This window comes from Anopheles darlingi, chromosome 3 (assembly GCF_943734745.1).
Source record: "Anopheles darlingi chromosome 3, idAnoDarlMG_H_01, whole genome shotgun sequence".
Taxonomy (NCBI): Eukaryota; Metazoa; Arthropoda; class Insecta; order Diptera; family Culicidae; genus Anopheles; species Anopheles darlingi.
In genome coordinates, this window is record NC_064875.1 from 61617578 (window position 1) to 61623040 (window position 5463).

A 5463-nucleotide genomic window follows, 5' to 3' on the forward strand; every position below is an offset into this window, starting at 1 on the left:
CACACACACACAGACAGACACACACACGAGGCAACAAGAGTGAGCATCAGCAAATTTTCCGCCACGAACATGGAACATTTTCCCCACGAACATGGGGGGAAGGGGGCCCCCTTCCCATGGTTTTGATGAATGATCCACCTGCGTACCGTCGATGGTGAAACTTCGGTCGGAAACAACGGTTTTCCGTTTTGTGGAAGTGGAAAATTCGGTCAATAAGGGGATGCAGAACTGTCCTTTTACCAGTTGTGACGACTATTGCTCGGTTTGTACGTGCGTGTGTGTCTGTGCGTGTAGTGGTTTGTTGGGTAATCTCGTTACAATCGATCTCGAACAGCCTACTTCACCGTCGAGTGGCAATGAGGTGATGTCGAGGTTATCTGTTTCTTCTGGAGCTTCACCTGGATGGAAGTTACGGACTCATCTATACTAGTAGGCCAATCTGGTTAGTAGCCTGCATTGCACAACGCTGACGAGCTGAAACGAATCAAGAATATTGGCTTCGATATCAGTATTTGATTACAAGGTCGACATTGCTGGTTGCTGGTTTGCCTTTAGCAGACCAGTCCTGAGCCCCGGAGAAGATCTTCTTTTCTGCAAATTAAACTGCACTTACTACCAGCACCGTTCATTTCGTTTTCCAATTAAAACCACTCCGGAGCGACATTGTAACGAGTTCAGCTTTTGTTGCCACCATGTGCCCGGGCGCCCGTCCTCGGCACAAACAATATAATTTCTAAATCTCACTTAATCTCTCGCTCAGTCCCATCTCCAGCAGCAGCAGCTGAGGAATGTGATAATTCTAGGCGAACGGAAACTTTCTGCATTTCCCGGGACTTCATATGACCAGTGCGGCCATGGCAACTTGCAAGCCCGGGGTCTCCCGGGTCACCGTGCAGCTCATAGCAACACATCTCGGCCCGCTCGGTGTGATTGCCTTAATTTAATGAAAATTTTATGAAAATTAACAAACAATTAAGTTCATGCTTGGTAAAGTTTTCCTACACACCAGCACACACACAGTCACACAGTGGTTGTTGGTTTTTTGGGTTTTTGGGGACGCTTCGTTGCCACGAGGGAACCGTTTGCAGTGCAGATCCTTTCGTGGAATATCCCGAAATGAAGTGCCAAAGTTGTGCGCTTGCTGGATCCCTACGGGTGGAATGCAATCTGCTGCATCAAGCTGCACGGTTGGTTAGCTGGCTGGTAGCAGGGATACAGGATAATAATGAAATGGCCGCTCTGTACGCCGGGAATGCGGTTTTTCTGGGGCTAAACAGCGAGCACGATCATGATACGCATTTCCTCTAAATCTCAGCTCGCGAGCATTCCATAATTCACTGGCCAAACCAAGCTCACAATCACCGCGGCGCAGTTTCCTCCGCGGATCAACTGGAGCGAGTTCGCGCGTTTCTCATAATAATCCGACAATAAATACGGACTGCGGGCAAATCCTCGCGCGAACTTTGGCGTCACTGATTGACTGTTCAGTTACTGGCTCGCTAATGGGCAACGCGAACACAACTGGACCGCCTCGCTCGGACGATAACAGCTGCATTAATGACGGTTCTGGCGGCCTCGTATCGAATACTCGATTATGGTGTTTGGACATAACATTAATTAACGATTTGCGAATGCATAACTCTCGCTCTGTTATTAGTGGCAGGTCAATTCATTTTGTCGATACTCGTCTAAAACACAAATACAAATATGGGTCATCAGCAACATACTGATGAAGAGCGCCTCCATGGTACTTACTGTCCATCGTCTAACACTCTACTAGCATCCCGGGAATCGAGCGCCAGCGAAAAGGAAGAAGCACTCTGCCAAAGTCTCTGCCACCATAAGTCGTCATCGTCATCGAGCAAAACCGAAAGCGAAAACACGATTCAATCAAAAAAGTTGACCACGTCCGCCGCGGTGGGTCGTTGGATAGATATACGGTGGGGTAGGGTGGGGGTGGGAGGCGTTCCACTCCGCTCCGTTATTAATGATCCTTATCACGAATCCTTACGATATTATCTTCAACCCCATCGGTCGGTTGCAGACCCGGTTCCGAGACCTTTTTCTTCGATTCTCCACCGCCCCGGCCTCCACTTCCTTCCTTCTCTTTCCCCATTGACCGGTTTTTGATTGAAAAACTCGGCAGAAATTTGGCCCTGGGCTGGAGAGGATGCTGGCCAGAACTGTAAACAATCCGGAACGAAGCTCAACTGAGCTCGTCCCCACACACACACACACACACACTCACACGCGCGCACACACTGAAAGTGGAAACACTCTGATGAAATCTATTGATTAGAACATTCTTTACCGGGATGTGGCCACTCCACACTCCACGTCAATCGGAACCCCGGACGTTGGTGTTCGTCCCAAAAGCTAACGAACCGTTCCATTGCCGGTTCCTGGTACTGACAAGGGGGAGTCGATGGATATGCTGGTGAGGGGAAGCGGGGCTGTGAATTTGGAAATGGAAAAACTTTGCCGCATATTTAAACTTTGCAAAGGATTAAAAACATATCCCGAGCCCCGTGCTCGAGAGCGGGCTGGAGGCGAGGCCCACCGCCCACCCGGCCAGGCGGGCACGCCCCGAGGGGGTCTCCTCTTCCCGGTCACGAGATTACGATATCGGCGCGTGTTTAGCCCACGCGCGAGAAATTCGGAACCCGAATTCGAATGGTCCGTTTGCTCCGGCTCTTTCAGCCTGTGTGTGTGTGTGTGTGTGTGTGTGGAGCGAACGTGAAGGGAAACCACAATTTAGTCTCCATTGTTCGTGACGTGGATTGAAGGAAAGCGAGAGAGAGAGAGAGTGAGTAAGCATCTCAATTCACTCCCATTGATTGGCAATCGACGGTTGCTGTGTGTGTATGTGTGTGTGTGTGCTAGCGGAACCTTCTGCGGATTGGCGCGGATCCATTTTCCCGAGAAATCGGTTGGATTAATTAAAAAGGCTTAGGTTTGCCATTAATCTGTCCCCCCTTCCTGTAAGCAGAAGTATTTGTATTTACGCTGAGGAAAATTGGATAAAAAGAATTGAAAATCCCCTCCCCTCTTCCCACTTTTCCATCACGCCTGCATCTCTTCGTGACAAGAATTGTAAAATTCGAAGACCAGTGAGAGAGAGAGAGAGAGAGCGAGACGGGGGAGCAACGAATTGGCATGAGCTCATCATTTATTAGAGCAAACAATTTGCATTAGAACCCGCCAGGCAGGTTTAGCGCGGAACGTTATACCACAAACCACAACCACAGCTGCAGCCTCTCGCTCCCTAACCTCACAATCAACCTGACAACGGAGTTGGTGATTGGTTGCAAACTTTCCCCTGGCAGAAAACACATTTCTCCCTCTCGCTCTCACCGCACGGGATGATTGCAAAAACATGTGTAATGTGGACGGGTGTGTATGTGTGTGCAAACACACACACACAACACGCCAACACACTCCAAGACTGCCGCTAGCGCCTCGTGCCTAAACAGCATTGAGCGAGGATTTCACCAACCAACAACCTTCTCCTCAGAAAGGTGTTGGCCAAAAACTTTGTGGCCAAAGCTCCTCTACGCGTACCCCTCTTCTCTCCCCGGGCCCCTGGGGCCAATCTTTGCTCATTAATCTTCTAAATAAATCATAAATCCCGGTGGCGTGGTGGCGCATAGCAACGGCACAGACAGCCTGCTTGCTGCCTGCCTGCCTGCCATTTGCTGCTGCTCGCTCTCCTGTCACATCGCGTCGCAAGCAGAGCAGGCGACGGCCCCGCCTAAACGTCCTCATCAATTTTCGTCAAGGAGGCACACCACACGCACACACGGTTGACGGGATGCGGGCTGGCTGGCTGGCTGGCAAGGAACCGCCACCGCTCCGCTTTAATCCTATTAAAACGGCGAATCTGTATAATGTGTCTGTAAGTATATTATCATTCTCATGAATTAGTGATCACTTTACGCGGGTGCGGGCACGCTCTTGTACAGCCAACCGTCGGCACTCTCGGCTGTCGAAGAAGCGGAGTGGAGAATTCCGGTACCCCGGATTTTCCTCGACATTTCCTCTCCCAATTTATTATCGCAATCCCGTCCCGACCTCGAGCGGTTCGTTTCGGTTTGTGGAATTATGTTTTTTGATCTTTTATGTTGCGCTGCTACACACGATGTTCGCTTGGCAGGGTTGCGGGGACCGTGTTTATCTTTCTGGCACGCTGTTCCAACTCGGCGCGGCGGCGCACCGATCGATTGGCGCGCACATTCGTTAAAACACACACACAAAACAAACCATCAAACCACCGACCACCAAACGATGAAAAGCGTTTTTATTGACCTTCTTTTCTCTGTTCTGCTCTGCTCTTCTCATTACAGACGCAGGATTTCACGGATTCGCGGAACGGTGAGACGGTCTAACGCCCTTCGGTTTTTGAGGCGCGATATTGGAGTTTGGAAGTGTTGGAACTGGAAAATTCGTCGGGTAAGTTCCCAATGCAATTACTCCACTCGATGGTGCCCCATTTTTACAATCGACATTCGTGGTCAGACGATCACCATTTTGCTGTTAAGTGCGTTTCGTCCCCTTTTTAACACAACGACAAGCGAGAAGATACTGTAACCGGAGATAAAACCGATTTGTGGAGCCAACCAATAGGACCACTTTTGTGGTTAATAGAAGGAAAGAAAAAAAACAAGCGAATCATGCCGGCATGATATGGGATAAAACATCACCGGCATCATCGTCTCGTGATCAGCGCGAGAACCGTGGAACGATTGTCGAGAAGCGTGGGGGAGCCCCTCCAATGGTCGCTCAAAAAACATCGGCCGACAAGTCGGGCGCGCTTTTGTAACGCTACTATTCCAGAACACAGATACACATCGTGGCTATGCCAGAAACTGGCACCATAATTGCCATAGCCGCGCGTATAGCACCACCAGTCCCAGCATGGTTAGCGTTTTCATCGGTTTTTATCCGAGCTTTGCGAGAACCACAGACCAGCAATACACACACACACACGGACACGGACACGAACAGACACACATGGTGGCATCCGTAGTCCAGTTGTTCGTTTTAATTGCCTTCGACGGTGGACCGCGAACACAGAATGGGTTCCAGCACACGCCTAGCAGCAGCGATAAGCCTGTCTGTCCGTCGTGGGGGCTTAACACTTGGGCTGCGTTTGCTGCGGAACAACGCCAACGACCGGCGGCCTCCTGTTCCGGGATGAGCCAAGGATTCGCAACATATAACTTATGATGCTGCTGCTGCTGCTCCGTGTGGTGGCAGCCACAACGACCACCGTTAAAGCTCACACGATGCCGACGTCGACGACGACGACGGCCATCAAAAACACCAAAAACCGAGTGAACCATTACGCGAACGAACGCATACTGGCGAAGACAGCCCCCGGAAGTAGCGCGTGTGTGTGTGCAGTGTTACACCGCAGTAAAGCATTTTTATCTAATGCTATCTCATAAAACATTAAAGCCACAA